Source organism: Xenopus tropicalis, chromosome 2 (genome assembly GCF_000004195.4).
Source record: "Xenopus tropicalis strain Nigerian chromosome 2, UCB_Xtro_10.0, whole genome shotgun sequence".
Taxonomy (NCBI): Eukaryota; Metazoa; Chordata; class Amphibia; order Anura; family Pipidae; genus Xenopus; species Xenopus tropicalis.
In genome coordinates this window covers 43,661,736-43,678,665 of record NC_030678.2, presented here as the reverse complement: position 1 = coordinate 43,678,665, position 16,930 = coordinate 43,661,736, and the positions used below count along the sequence as shown (strand labels likewise).

The 16,930-nt window shown below is 40.1% G+C and overlaps 1 protein-coding gene across 9 annotated transcripts in view; it reads left to right on the top strand.

Annotated features, from left to right (window-relative positions):
• Nucleotides 1–16,930, top strand: part of map7d2 (MAP7 domain containing 2) — a 66,214-nt gene that overhangs the window by 9,215 nt on the left and 40,069 nt on the right. Inside the window, exon 1 of one of the 9 annotated variants that reach the window (XM_012957303.3) lies at nucleotides 11,003–11,035. The gene's annotated coding sequence lies outside the window, so the exon portion shown is untranslated. 9 annotated transcript variants of the gene reach the window in all.

Here is a 16,930-nt window from a genome sequence, read left to right as displayed (position 1 = left end):
CCTTTCTATTCTCTTACTTAGCTTGTGAAATGTAAATGTTGATTTTATTGTGTGAATTATTTTTGGCATGTTACTATGTATACATATTAGAGAAGCACCAGATGTTTCCCTTGGCTGCAATGGTTGGCTTTTATAGCAACTGTATTGGCCATAAACAAATTATGCTGCTGGCTATGGAGTATTCCTTACTTAATATTTTGGCCTCCATTAATCCCGTGCAGAAAAGATCTAAGGGACATATTTGTAAACACGCAAATTACATTTTATATGAAACAGAGCAATGTTTGGCATAAAATTAACCACATATTTATAAAGCTGCAACCACAGAGTTCTCTTTCATATGTAAATGCCAATTTATTAAAGTACATGTAATTATTTTACAGCACAATAGTCTGTAGGACATCCATTGGAATCAATGGGAACAAAAGCCGTGCTTAGAGAACTTGCATAGAAACTTGTGGAATTAGTACATTTGTACAGGTTTAAGGTTGGAAAGTTTCTAACTCATGTTTTACTAATTTATATACCAGGTTTCTGTGTGTGGCAGCGTCAATGCAACAGAGCTTTATCTGTGCCAGTCTAGAGAGTGCCTTTATGAGTATATGCCCCAAGGGGCAGATTTGTGATCCTGGGTTAGGTCAAAAGATTGCAGTGCAGCACTCACTAGAGTAGTACACTGGGCAGGTCATTTTTTGTGGCATAGGTGCACAATTCAAGGGTTTAGGACTAGGGATTATATTTAATGGGGGGTACCTACAAATTGGTAATCCTTTGTTTTATGGAAAAAAGCAGCACAAGAAACTGTCAGTGTATAACACGGATATTGGCAACATTCTGACTGGTGGAGCTTTTCAGAACTCCACCAATCCGCAGGGAAGAGCTCCATCAGTTAGCTAGGAGGTATGCCAAGTGTTTGGAGTGAGATAAGAAATAATGAACAAGCAGAAGTTAACTTTTGTCACTGCTTTGTCTTCTATATTTATAAAAGACGATTCTTTGAGGCAAACAAAGATGACTCTTGCATACAAAGAGGGGCATTCTTACTTTATGATGAACACTTTTGTCTTTCACAGCCTGTAAAAATGATCTTTAATATTTATTTTCAATACTGTTCTTGTTTGCTTGTTTCTTCAGGCTATTGTTTTATCACACCAGTACTCCCTGTATCCAGTGGCTTGGGGTCACTGAAACCTTGTTAATGAGGTGGCAGTGACTGCTGCGATTGCTGCGCACTGTCCCGGCTCATGTCTCACACTAGGGTACACTAAGAGCTTTTTCAATTTTACTTTCTTTGGAAGCATAGTTGCCTGACCAGAGCTGAGTGATCCATCTCAGTAATAAAACTTGTAAGAGATGTTTAGCCCTGGGTTCAGGCTGTAGAACATACAGACAACTGAAAGAAGAACCTAGTCAGTAATGGCAAGCAGTGGGCTGCTGCACAGTTGAACCCAATGGAAGCTGTCCTTTATGGTCCTTTTACTTCATTTATTTAATTTGTTTAACAATTTTTTAGGGGGAATTAATTGAACTATTAAAGTAATGTAAAGTTCAGGATTTGAGGTATTTCTGTTTTTTTGACACATTTTTGTGACCATTTTTTTTTATAGGCAGGACACAGGCAAATTCTGCGGTTTGTTTTGATTCCCCTGGCGCACTGCAACTTCTTCTGGTACTGACAATACCTATAAATCAATATAGGAATCCACCTCAGTCTGACTAGTCTGATTTCAGTTAAACCAGTGCGGGTGCATAACTCATTTTAGCTGGTTCTGACCTTACAAGGTGAATTTAAATCAGCCAGTCCAGACTCTTATATTAACAATATTTACTTTAGTCAAATGATTCAGTACTAAACCTGCTGTATTCATATTAAGATAATACCACCAACACTGTCCATTTCCAGCCGTCAATAGGAAGCAAAAGTAAAGACAATTTCTTATAAGGGTAAATGGTCTTCATTTCCAGCCATCGATAGGAACTAAAAAGTGGAGAGTGCTGGTGGCATTACCTAAATATGGCAGGTCTCATTCGGTTAAAGTAAATATTGTTAATATAGGAGTTGCTGAGGCCAGACTAGAGTCCAGGGAATGAGCACTGTTCACATGCACACAGCACTAGTGTATGGAAGGCATGGCACTGGGACAAAGGTATCTGACATTGTGTGCAAATCAAACACCATACTGATGCCCTGCAAAAAAGTAATAAACTACAAAAAATAATTTCCTTATATGTATATAGGACAGACAGACAGTCTGTCATTGGCTGTGCAGTGTCAATTTAAGTTGCCAGTGGTGCAAAAGTTTTTTTAATTGTAGAAAAGAACCTTACATAAACCTAAATTACATTCTGGTGAATAGTGATATTACGCAAGGGGTTACTAGAGATGGCATTCCCAACCAGTATTCTTGTAGGGTTGCCAACTCACCCCTTAAGGGCTCATAGTTCTGCTTTTATGCTGTGTGCAAAAATCATATATTGTGTTTAAATGCATTCTTTTATTAGCAAATGTATTTAGGTGTGCTCAAACATTTGTTTCAAATGCATGTCGAATGCATAAAAAAATACTCCTAATAGAGTAAGAGCCCTAATACTAGCCATATATTAAATCCACATCCTATATGGCTAGTTAGCAATTAATTTAGATGCATGTAGCATGGCTGCACATAAATCAGTTCAGTCTGCAGAATGCTTCAAGTCCTACTTAGCCATGCAAGATGTGTATTCAATGTGGTCAGTATTAAAGCGGTAAGGTGGGAAACCTATATCCATGTAATTGCACTTTGATGTTCATGGTGTTTTCCTATTTAACATTATCCCTAGCTGGTCTCCCCCCCCTCCTTCCCCTTGGGAAGTGTTTTGTTTGCTGCTATGTGCCTTTGCCTTGAGCGTGCACAAGTGTGTGCGTGTATATAGTGTAAGATGAGTAAGCGTGAATATGCACTCATGGCTGAGTTTAAAGGAAAGCGTGACTGTGAAAGCAAAAGCATGTGAGTTAGTTATTAAAGGTGAGTGTGATTTAGCATTACGCAATGCAAACCAAAGGTCTCTGCACATACCGTAATATTTGCATAGTATATCAGGGATTTTGTAACTGTAACCTTGCAGATACAGTTAAACACAGTTCCCAGTACCCCCTGAGAGCAGAGGAAACACAGGCTGGACGTCTTAAATCATGGTTATTTTTTTCTGCCAACTGTATGACACCAACAGGCCCGAGGCCAGCCAGTGCAATGGCAGGGGCTCCTATGGTGCTGATGTTGGGGGATTTGCTAACTTCACACTGAGTAACACATAATAGAGTAATCCCTTGCCAAACGCCCCTGCCTTGAATACAGCAGAAATCTTGTCATGTTTGCTTTTGAGGCATATTTGCAACAGCCACCTGTCATCACAATAAAAATGGAATTCACCCCAAAACACACTTTTTTGGGCCAAATCTGCATTTATGTGCAATGACAGACAGTTGCCATTCAAATCAGTACAACAGAGAATGCCTGAGGCAATGACCTTAATGCTAAGCATCTAACTGCACATGTCAAATGAGCTCATTAACTGCAATTTGCTATTTTGGTGAAACTAAGTTAAGGCACCCCATTACTTAATTTACAGACTGAGAACAATCCTATCCATATCCCATGATTTGGGGTTTTGGTGCTTCTGATATTTTAAATTCATTTTCTGTTTTCTCTTGACAGTGGTAGAAACTGTGCATTGATTTGTTGGCTTGCCAAACTATCCAGTTGTCAAGCTCTTATGCTATAGGTTAGGGTGCTGTTAACTTCATACAGATGTAATAAACATAGGTGTAATGTATTTAATCTGAATCCAGTGTTTGTCTGGCTGGTCATATTCTTTACACTACTGGTTCTGACTCTGGAAACAATGTAGCAGAAGCCAGCTGATTAACAGACCTGATAGAGAACTGACTCCTGTTGCGTTGTTTTAAGTTAAAGCCGGAGAAATGATGGGATGTCATATGCGGCCCAAATCACCAAAGTTTCCTCTCAAGGCAACAATCGCCAAGAACAAATGCTGCTTTTATCTGCTATGACATTTAGGGCTGTGACAGACGGGGAGATTAGTCGTCGCGCGACAAACTCCCCCCGAAATGGCATCCCACTGGCTAGAATGTAAATCGCCGGTGGGATGGCATACCGCTGAAGTTGCCTTGCGAAGAAATGCCATCCCACCGGCGATTTACATTCTAGCCGGTGGGATGCCAGTTGTCTGTCACAGCCCTTACAGACAACTGTAAAACAATTGGAAGTCATTAATGATTGTGTATTAGAAAGCTGCTTCGAATGATATTGACTCTTATTATGCAGAAAAACAGTTTTTGGATGGAGATTCCCTTTCGATGTATAAGAGAAGAAAGCAGTGTATGGTTAGTGAATTGTATCTGAGGGACAGTCAGTCAGGCCATATTCATAGTGTGACACCCAGTCACAGAGGCAGCTGATTCATAATGCAAAAAGTTGTTTGTCCATCCAGGGCTGTTATTAGGCAGACATGTAGGTATTATAAACAAGAGCATATTCCTCTAGGAGAAACTCCCAAATATTCCAATTAAGGCGGATGCTGCAGGAGTTGTCAGAGTGACCTAATACATCACCTTTCAAATGAGTAAATTCTGACTTCAAGGGAGGATTAATAAAGTAGGCTAAAATGTGACTCCTGACTACACTAACCCAGATCTTTTCATTCATTAGTCCTATAGCAGGTGACTTGCAGGGCTGACAGCCAATTGGATGCTATAGGTTACTATTCCTCAGTAAAGTTAGTTTTGCTGCTATTGAACTGGGCCCTATATAATCTTCTATGTTTCTGTGGAACCCAATGGGATATGTCAATTCCTTGTCCTCCCACATGTTCTGAAAATAAATACCCGTAATGAAAAGTCGAAACAAGCATGGCCTTAACCTTAAATTATTTTTTCTAAATAATATTGATATATTCTATACATTTACACCTATTTCAGTTCTGTGAATGGGTAAATACTAGGACATCTAAGGGAAACCTAACAAAGAATGTTGTTAAAGCGCATTACTATCCCCATATGTGTGACTGTATGCATGCATCACATTCTGGTGATTAGGCAGGGGCTGCATTATGGCCATTGCTACTGTCTACACACAGGCATCTGATGGTTTCCAGATGTAATGGCAGGTAAGGATATTTGAACAAAAATGAATAGGGGAAAAGATTGCCATTGCAGAAGCATCTGTTGCCTTTAATGGTAAATGAAAAAAACAAAAAATAGGTAAGTGCAGGGGTTGAGGGGGCAACATTGGAAAGGCCACTTCAGGGCAGTGTGGAAGGTGAAAACCCTGCCTAATCTAATCCTCTTTCCTTGCCTGCATACAAAACGCAGGCTGGAGAAAAGCAGATCCTCTGTCTTCCGCTATTCTGTGTTGTCCCATTGACAGACACACTGGTGCACTGAGTTGCACTGAGCGGGCAACAGTGCAAAAATATGAAAGTTTGCATTTTCATGACAAAATCCGCTGTGTGGTCCTGCCATTATTACAGAGAAAGAAGCAAATTAGCCTAAAATATGAAAAATAGTCTTTTAAACAAGCCACTAAGGAGTTCCACAACCTGTATAAAGCACTCTGCCTTTGGTCATGAAGCTCCCTGGGGACTTATAATCCCTTTATATTTTACAATAGTGGGTATGTTATTCACTATATAATATCTATTTTGCTTTTACTAATGTGTATACAAGTCCAGACTAAAATGTGGCTGGAGGAATGGCAGCTTTATGACATTTCAGTTTTATGCCTGCTTAGTGTGGTTTGAGTACCCTTCTTTCTGCCAACCTGCAACTGTGTCAATTTTGATTATGTTAGAGTGCTGCCTGTGTCAGAGCTGTGCCATAAATCTGCAGGGAAATCCCTCAAACTGCTAAAGTGGGGGGAATACTGTACTTTTTTATGTGGGAGGGCAAAGCAGTTTGGAGAGATGCCAGCATGATAACTGTGTATAGAATCTCAATTTGCCTCCCTCTTTGCATTGTACGGCCACCTAAATCAAAGGAATTTTAATTTTACCATTGAAAGCTGTAATTTTAAATATATAATTTAATATAATGGAGATAAAGAAAAGTCTGAAGGTTGTCTCTGTACTGTAGCCATCCATTCCCTGCAATTGCTTCAGCAAGCTGTCATTTAATCCCTGGATTCCTTTACACGTGAGCTGTATAATTAGAACACTGACTTTCCCCTTCCCATCACCTTGAGTACAATATAAGTAACACTAAGCAGATGAGACACAGTGTCCAATAAACACAGGAAACAAGATTTTGCCATCTGCCCTAACACAGGTTTGTCACATTCACACCTTGTATCCCTATAACATTTGGGGAAAATTATCACTTTACACCAGACATTTTTCACCTTGTTCTGCAAAGAGGAAAGAAACTCCATTTCATAGAAACCAGAGTTAAGGGCGTCGATGGGAGCTGCCATATTATTATTCACAAAAGATAGCATTTGTTTTCCATTGTCATTGTGGTATAAAGTTTACAAAATTCCATAGTTTAGCTTTAACAAAGGGATAACCCAGTTTTCCTTGTGCAGGCACGCTGAAGAACAGTGCAGCAGCCAACTGTGCTGCTTGTTGTTACCCTATATCTGCATAACAGACAAATACTGGGTGTGAGCAGATCACTTCTATATTAGGAGCCGAGAGAGGGGAACACCCACCCACACCTTGTATTTTACTTGTTCAGCTACATCCTTCAGATAGCACCCTCCCTCATGCAATGAAGTTGATGGAGGAGCAGATGAGTCAACTTGCAGTCAATTCTGGTTAGCGCATTACTGGTTATGTTAAGCATGGACTAGATATGGGGGGGGCCCTGAACCCCAAACCATAATTCGGGTTATACAGGTGCATATATATAATATATATATATATATATATATATATATATATATATAATATATAGAGAGAGAGAGAGAGAACAGGGCCATACCCCCGAACAGTTAAGGTAAACTGTCCTGGAAGGGGTTCCCCCACAGAAGAGCGGGGGAGATCGGGAACTAATACTTAAACAGAGGGAAGTATGGTGGATCAAAAGGTTAAACTCTTTACATCCGAATGGACTTAATAAAGATTACAATCTGTATTTATTTGTTTGAAATTTTAAAGGATTTGTTACAATTGTCTTAAATTTGTGCTGCTATATAATGAGATACTCTGCTATTAAGTTGTGAATAATTGCAGGGATGGAACCCTGTATTTTGCATTGTTGTATTTTTGACATGCCTGACTATCACTGGAACCCTGTATTATGTGTATACTCTATGTCATGTGGTCACTTCCTCCCTATAGACTATAAGTAGCCTCTTTTGGAAATATGTTTAAGGAATTACTGCCCACAAGCCTTAAGGAAGAGCCTGGCCTGGCTCGAAACGTTGCATTTTTGTGTACAGTAAGGATATGATCTGTTAAATACATATTTTTGCACTTGATGTGTGCTGTCCATTTTTGAACTTTATATATATATATATATATATATATATATACACACACAATATTTTTATTTCATTTTTTTTTATATTTGCAAGATATCTTACAACTTTAATTTATTGGCTTTGCCCCCATGTTTTGCCCTACGGTTATGTATTTGACTGACCTGAAGATCCTGGGCCAAATCTACATGGAAGAGTTGGTCAGGATCACTTCAAACAGTATACAAAGTTGCTTTTTGCTTAAGCAGGCCATAGATGCACCAATTCATTTTTGTACCATGGCGATCGGTAGAAGAGGCAGAAGAAACAATTCAAGGCACATAATTCAAAAACTATAACCAGTTGAAAAGTTGCCAAGTGTAAAACATTTTATAACATACTAAACGTTAACTTGAAGGTGAACTGCCTCTTTATATATGCGGAGGGTGTTTTTTGTAACACAAGATGATGGAGGTCCCTGCCCCGTAGAGCTTACAATCTATATGGGAGGGGTAACTAACAGACACAAATGGGCAAATGTAAGTGCTGTAGGTCACAGTGGGTGACACTACAATATAAGTGCCAGTTTTCAGATCAGGTGCTGGGTGAGTGCTTATAGTCTTTAAGTTTAGTTGTAAAAATACTGAGAGAGGATTCTCTCAGGAGGAAATCAGGGAGGGCATTCCAAATGTATGGGGCAGCAAGGCAGAAAGGTTTAAGGCGGGAAACGGCAGTAGTAGTGGGGGGCGCAACCAAACGGTTGCTCTGTGAGGAACGAAGGTGTCGGCCAGGAACGTACGGATACACAAGAGAGGAGATGTAGTGAGGAGCAGAGGAATGGAGGGCTTTGAAGGTTAAGAGAAGGAGTTTGTAAAATATTCTTTGTTTAATAGGAAGCCATGATAAGGACTTTAGCAGGGGAAGGGCCTGAACTCTCCTGGACGAGAGGAGGAGAATTCTGGCAGCAGTGTTTAATATAGACTGTAGGGGGGAAGATGGGAGTTAGGGAGGCCGGTTAGTAGCAGGTTACAGTAGTCAAGTCGGGATAGGATGAGCGCATGCAAAGGGACAGATTTTGGCAATATTGCGTAAGAAAAAGTGACAGGTTTTGACAGTGGTGTTAATATGGTCAGAGAAGGAGAGACCAGAGTCAAAGATCACCCCCAAACAATGCACCGAATCGACAGGGTTGATGAGGGTGCCTTCAATAGAGATAGAAAAGGGGGGAGTAGGACCAGGCTTAGGCGGAAAGACCATTAGTTCAGTTTTTGTTAGGTTCAGTTTGAGGTGGCGTTGGTTCATCCAATTTGAGATGGCCAGGAGGCAGTTAGAGATTTGAGTCTCAGTTTCAACTGTTAACAAACGGGTCGAAAAGTAAATTTGGGTATCATCAGCATACAGATGATATTTAAAGCCAAATGAACTGATAAGATCTCCCAAAGACAGCGTGTAAAGGGAGAACAACAATGGCCCAAGTACAGAGCCTTGGGGTACCCCCACATTAAGAGGAACCCCCACATTAATGGGGATCTAAATTACAAAAAGGACCCATATCCAGAAACCCTCAGCTCCCAAACTTTTTGGATAACAGGTTCCATACCTGTACCAACCATACCGACCAAAGACAATTCCACAAGGTCCCAAGATTCTCAATATAGTGATTATGTGCAACAAAAGAATAAAATATAATGTAAATTTTATTTTATACACAACTTAAATACCCATAAATACCCTATCCGATAAAAACTAACAAACAAGGCACAGCATTTAGGGGTACCCTCACATAAATAAATCTATCATGTGCACATAGGTGACCAGTTCCTAACAGGATAAACTGCCACATCACTACTTTAATAGCTGCAGCTGGTGTTGTGAAGTTATTCATTGGTGGTGCTGGGTATCGTGTTGCTCAAAATCCTTTTGTGCCTTTAAGGGTTAGTCCCAGGAGTAATGTCTAATTGGCATAAAAGTCAGTCTGTATAGCATGTTATTAAATAATAATCTCCTTTACAGTGTATCTATGCCCTAAAACAATTTAATAGGTATAAATGCATCCCTAGGTAGTGTTACTAGGTAGTGTTCCATCATAGAGTGAATCAGCCAGATAGATCCCCTTTAAAGGACAAGGCAACGCAAAATATAATTTTTTGCTTAATAAAAGAAAACAAAATTCTAAGCAGCTTTGCAATAGACATTCATTACAAATTTGTAATGATTTTTGAGTTATTTGTATATATAACTGCTATTAAAAGCAGTGTTTGCCTATCCTATTCTATTCTCTGCCATGGTGGCTTTGACTGTTGAAACAATGTAACACAAGGCAGCAGAATGACGGACAGACCTGACTTGCTGGAGGAGACTGACAGTTGCAACATTGTTTAAGGAGTTTAACGCATGCTGCTTTCAATAGCAATTACATTTACAAATAACTTTTAAAGCGCTACAAATTTTTAATTATTTCATATTGGAAAGTGAATTTTCTCTTTTATCATGCAAAAAATTATTTTTGGGGTTGACATGCCCTTTAACATGCTTCATGCTGCACTCTACCAAAGGACAATCTCCTTGTATAATACCTGAGAACACATGGCAGGAAAAAAATAAAGTGCAAATTTTATTCATAATGACTACAGAGTACAGTGCAGGATAAATGCAGTGCTAATTTGACCTCCCGGAGCAGAATACATACATACATACATACATACATACATACAAGTAAGTGCTTATTTTAACATAGAGGGGGTTTATTTGTCCACAAATACTCCGCTAGCTGAGTGTTCTGCACTGACTATGCTGTCAGTGTGGCAAGACTAGAAGTTAGTATTTTCAGTCCATACCCTGGCTGGGTCCTGTGCACCCCTGATTCTGGGTTTTCTGTCTTATGCCCCTACTAACATTGCTATAAAGTGCTTAGCAGAGTTTCGGGAGTTTGCACCAAACCAGAAGTAGAAGCAGTGCCAACAAGATTCTAAAGCGCCACCCAGCTCATCATACAGATTTATGAGACTGTACTCCCCGCAGCTCTAAATAGCCAGCAACTATTATTATTGCGTATGCAGACATTTGTAAACTCACAAGTGACAGACACAGGGTTGGATACATTGAGATTGCCTTTGTCACACAGTGGAACCGGTGATGCCACTACCAGTGACTCAGTGTTTTACATATTGCAATTACAGGCGTTTCTTTTTGTTTCATTTCATTAAAAGGTGAATATAAATTTTGTTGATGAAGAATGAAGGTGAGGCCCAATGCCATCAATAGAACAGCACTATCTGTTTAGTACCAGTGGACCAGTGTTGTCCAAGATATTCCATATCATGCACCAGGTATTTTCTATTTCACTTGGGGGAGATTGGGGGAAGTTGCCACATGAGGACTGTGGATATTGTCAGCACATGGTGTGGTTCATAAAAATCTTTTGAAGGGTCACATCTGGCCTCAGTTGGACAGCAGTGAAAAGGAAAGCTGGAATAACTACAGATAAATAAAGTATATTATATGTCCTTGTATGTTTGTTTTCATAGAAATAGTGGGACAAGGACCCTTTGTGTTGTGGAAGAGCATTCAGGAAGCATCAGGTAATAATGGTATAATATGATTTCAGCATTTAGAGAATAAATTGCTTATAATATGGCTAGTCCTCTCTATTTGTCCTATATATATTGCCATAGCTGAGAACTCCAAAGGGAAAAGGACTAACAGAGCCTTTTTTCTCCAAGCGGGCTCATAACTGCTTTTTACCTCTCCCTACAGGGACAGTACCAACTAATAACCTTTAGCACACTTTGAATACTTACAAATATACAGTTGTTAGTTACTAGTTCAGGCTTATGTTACATGACTATTATGTATAAAATTTGCATAGTTATTACCTAGTGAGTGAGTGAGTAGGCACTGCTTTGGTGTACAAGGTAACTAGAAAGTGTCCTTACATGTTATGATGAAGGCACTCGGTTGGACTAACATTGGGCAGGCTGGGGCACCCAATTAACTTAAATCCTAAATCTTGTAAGAAAGGTGCACATGGAATCTCATGATCTGACTGTGCCCCCTAAATACTGTGTATATTATTTCTAGTTTGTTTACCTGTTAGTATGATTCTTATAAAGAACAGGTTCTATATTGTAGGAGAAGTGTTCATTCCTGGCTGCCAAAAGGGCTATATTTGTAATAATGTATTCATTTGTGTAGATTTCTGTAGAGTCTGCTGCTTTTACAGACATATGACGAAGTTACCATGTTGCTTCCCAAGTCACAGATTTGTTGATTTAAAAAAGGGACATCTGAAATGAAACTGCCTTCATTTTTATGGACAGTGTATGGTTTTAAAATCTGGAATGTTTCCAGATTCAAAAAAATTCTAATATTCTATAATATCAGTTATACAAAAGTATTTGCTGTTTCTATGATCCATGTCAACCTGGAGATTCTAAGTTTTGGTACTTATGCCCTGTGCCAACAGCACCGTTATTTGGAAACCTGTTATCTAGAAAGTTTCAAATTACGGTAAGGCCATCTCCCACTGACTCCATGATAAGTAATTCTAATTTTTAAAAATTATTTCCTTTTTCTCTGTAATAATAAAACAGTAGCTTGTACTTGATGGTAACTGAGCTGCATGAATCCATATTGGTGGCAAAATATCCTATTGGGTTTATTTACTGTCTAAATGATTTTTAGCAGACTTTAAATCTGGTGATCCAAATTAGGGAAAGATTCTGGATAATATACCCTATGCCTTTATAGAGTTAAGGCGGCCGTACACAGGCAGATTTCAGCTGCCGATTCGGGTTTTTAAGACCATTTCGGCAGTTTATATGCCCATGTATGGGGCCCTCTGATGGACCAGATCCGATGGGCCAGATCTCAATCAGGCAAGTTTGATCTTCCCCTTGGATTGCTGGCTATGAGCAACATTACCAGTAATGTTTGTGTCCAATGTTAATAAATACACCCCTTCTTATGAAGCAGATAATGACATCAAGTCATCTTGTGATAGAAATATTCACATTTTTCTTCTACAGTTTTTAGTCTAGGACATTCAACTGTTACCTGGTCTCTAGAATTTATTTTCTCTAACAACTAGGCAGGGCCAAACAATCAAATTAGCACAATATCGCCCATCTTAGATGGGCATATTGTGAGAAGATCCTCTCGTTTGGTAACCTCTCCAAACAAGCAGATCCTTACGTGTATGGCCACCTTAAAGCTACTTAATGTATGGTCCTTGCAAGGTAGATTATTAGATTACGGGTGTAAAGATATATAATCTGTATATAACCACCTCCCTTTCCCCTTTTTTGTGACTCTTTTGTTAGCATAAATCCATTATGCTGGAGGATTATGTGTGCACTGGTTATTTAATAATCTGCCTCACAAGAATCAAACATGGAGTTGCTTTGTTTTTCCTGTTTAGCTCAAGGGAACCATATTAACCACAGGTTTTTTTGTGATTAAAACAATAGGCAAAAAGTATGATTAGTACAAGCATATTCATTACACTTATGATAAATGTGGGGGTATACTGGCCCTTTAACAAGCTGTCGGCGCCTGTGTTGCAGTGAGCATTTGCTGAGTTTGTTTCCAGGGTGACTGAAGCAGATGGGTTAGGGCACGCAGCGCCAATAATAGAGAGGAACTACATTTGCCAAGCCTGTTCCTTTTTGTCTCCTAAATTCCATTTGCTCTGGAAGCAGGGAAACATCATCTCTGGGTGAGTAGTCAGGCCTCTCCCTTTCTCTGTCTCACAGCCCTGTGCCCAGGAGTCCTATCACTTTATTGGGATGTGTCAGGGAACCTCCTCCTCCTGCTCTCTTTTATGCTGTATTAACCCCCTGTTGCACGTGTGGCCATTCTAGCCATTTTGTTATAATGACTTGTTACCTGCAAGATTTGGGGATAGGCAGCCTCTTCTAATCCACTGGAGCAATGCAGGGAGTCATAAATCTGCCAGAAATGCAAAATCTGCCCTGCTAATGCTCATCTACATTATAATTATGCTTTACATGTTGTCTTTTTATAACAGTACTGTACCTTTCTGGTAAATCCTTGCTGTATACGGTGTTCTGCACTCATACCTTGGCACTGTCTTACTATAGCTGCAGTTGCTTCTCCTAACACTATCTATATACAATTCCTCAGGTGTAGTCCCTGCACAGAAAGTACTGTAGATTAATCTGAAGGCATAAGGGAGAGTCTTTACATTCCCTCTGTATAGAGATGCTGTTTTGGGGGCATCGGGCAGTCACTACTGATTTCCCTAACAATTGTTTGGCCTGACTTGTATCATCCCATGTCATTAGAATGTTCAGTCATATGCCCTGTATTATTAGATGCCAAGTCTGTTGTGTGTACACGTTATGGCTGTGGTGTCTGATGAAATGTACCCACAGGAGCCTCTGTGGCAGGCGAGTGTGTCTACATATTTATTATGAGCCAAACACGTTTGTGTCTGAGAGATGGCAAGCGAGTGTAGACCTGTTGGTGTGTACGGGGCCCCTGTCTGCGCATGCTGTGAGCTGAAGGGAGATGGTTGGGGAGACAGCAAATGAGCTACTTAGGGAAATTCCATTCTTATTATTTAGTGTTAAACTGAGTGATGTAATGACAGCTAAATGAGAGTTTTGAAGGAGTAGAGGGTGTGTGGGTGCATGTCTTCTAATGCCCACAGAAAGTAAGTTTCCATTACAGTATCACTATAATGAGTCTAGATATGGGGCAATAACCAGAGCCCTGTGCATAGTGAGATCCCAAAGAGCAGCCACTGTAGGTAGGGTTGCCATATGGCCAGTAAAAATGATACTGTGAAAATTATACTTAAAATGAAAGTAATTAACAGGGCAGAATGATATTATAAATAGGATAGACATAAATGTTTCCAGCAAAAGTGACAGCCCTAGTTGTAGGTAGGCAGAGTGGAGGGATAGGTCCAGTAGGGCAGTGGCAAAAGCAACAAATCACTGTTGCCCAATTTGTAGCCCATCAGTTGCCATACAATTCCTGGCACAAGTCACAATAACTGAATAATAACTATCTTAAGGTGGCTATACACAGTACAATTATGATCTTTCCTGAGACCATCGGTCACAGGAAAGGTCACTTGTACCCTCCACTAACGTTCAGGGCTGAATCGTCAGATATGGAGGTAAAAACAATAGGAATTCTACCCTTATCTAAGGATTCATCCTTAAATGCTTGCTTTTGCACAGACACCCGATCAAAATTTTCTGTCCCCTCCGATCGCTGAGATGACCAGTATGTAAGGATTTTGTGATATCGGTTATCTCTTCAATCCACCATACACATACAGAATATTGTACAAACCTTGTTTCGTATGATAATATTGCTGCGTGTATGGCCAGCTTTAGGGTTTAACTTACAGCAGGGCAGATGCCTTTAGCAGCCAATCAGATCTTTTTTTTGTGTGTGTGTGCTCAGTGCTTTCCTTATAGCTCATCCCTTTAAGACAGGAGTTGCCGACCCAGGGGTTAAGTGAGAAACTTCTCTGTGTAAAGTGTTTGTGGTTGGGCACGAAGGTGCCAGTAGGTCGAGAGGAAGATCTTGGTGATTTCTTTTTACATTAATGGAATGGAATGCATTCGAGGGTAAAGCTTACTATACAGAAATATATCTTCTGCCCAGATGGCCAGACATGTTGATATTTGCCCAGTTTGGCCACCCATTAGGTGGCGTTAGCATGAAGGCAGAGTTTGCCCTTTGGGCCAAGGATCAAATCACACAGCCACCTCATACATGGGCTTCCCCTGACTACTTGTTTGTCCTTATCAAGATCTAGTTGAGTCCAATCAGGTAGTTGTAGATAAGGAAATGTAATTGTTTGGACCTATACAAGGGCAACATGACCTGCTAAAAAAAACAAAACTCTTTTTACATAATTATTAGTAATAAATGAATCATAATAATGTGGCTTTGTTTTCTTAGCTCTCTAATGCTGGCGCATGGTACTTTTGAGGAAAGCCTTTCATAGTCACTGCAGTAAGGCAAACTGATGTGCCTTTGTTTGAGGGTAGATGTTACTCATGAGCATAAATTTATTTACCCTTTAACTCAGTGATCCCCAACCAGTGGCTCGGGGGCAGCATGTTGCTCACCAATCCCTTGGATGTTGCTCTCAGTGCCCCCAAACCAGGTAGTTATTTTTGACTTGGGGGCAAGTTTTGGTTGAATAAAAACAAGATTTACTACCAAATAAAGCCTCCTGTAAGCTGATAGTGTGCATAGAGGCTGCCTAGTAGCCAATCTTAGCCCTTATTTGGCACCTCCATGAACTTTTATGATGCTTGTGTTGCTCTCCAAGTCTTTTTACATTTGACTGTGGCTTATGAGTTAGAAAGGTTGGGGACCCCTGCTTGGATGCATTAAAGATCTTAGATCTTCAGCACCCTAACATTTTCCTGCCATATTGTGTAAATACCGATGCTGGCATAGATTTGTGGTATCTGGTATCTTGTCCCTGCTATGTACTAGTTATGGCCCAGTTATGCTGGCTCTTCCCATGATCATGTCATGTTGAGCCCATTCAACTGCTATCCAGTGGCCCCTTCTGGTTTTTAAAGAGACCAAACCAAGTAACAGCCTGGTAGGAGGGGATAAGGAACTTGCAGTCTGAGCAAAAGTAGAAGAATGAGCTCACTGAGAAAGAGGCCGTGGAAATTGCACCCACAGGGGGGCACAAGAAAAGAGAACAACACAACTGACTACTCTTATAAAATTCTCCCCACCAAATCTTTAACCTCAAGGCCCCTTTAAAGGACAAGGAAAGGCTAAGTCACTTGAGGGTGCCAAAATGTTAGGGGTAAAAGGTAGGCGATTTAAGTCGCTTGGGGGTGCCTAACATTTTGGCATCCCCAAGTAACTTTGCCTTTTCTTCTCCCTTAAGGTATTCTCCAGCATGCTCAGAGCCGGTAATCTCACTATTTAAAAACTAGAGCTAGTATGTATCAATGTAATACTTGTTTAAAATATAAATAGTACCCTGTGGCTGGCCAGCCTCCAATAAACATCATAAAAACATAGAACTATTCCATGTGCTCCTAGTACCTTTATATATCATATCATATCCATATCATGATTAATAGCAATCAATCAAAAAAATTGCAAATTGTCCAAATAATTGATCTTAAAGAATAGCTGCATTTATAACCACGATAAAAAATTACAGGAGAAGGAAAGGTGCAATGGGGGTGGGGGGGGTTCTAAATGTTAGGCACCCCCCCAGTGATTGATATCACTTACCTGATACCCCGGGCTGGTGCTCTTGTTAGCAGAAACCCAAGTACCTGCAACTAGCGATGCTCTTCTTTCCTTCCTTCTTCTGTCACAATCTCGGGGCAGACAAAGACTGGCAGAGGAAAAGGTACCTTGGGTTTCTGCTAACAGGAGCACTGGCCCGGGGTATCAGGAAAGTGATTACAAACACTGGGAGATAACATTTTTGCACCCCCTCCCCCAGT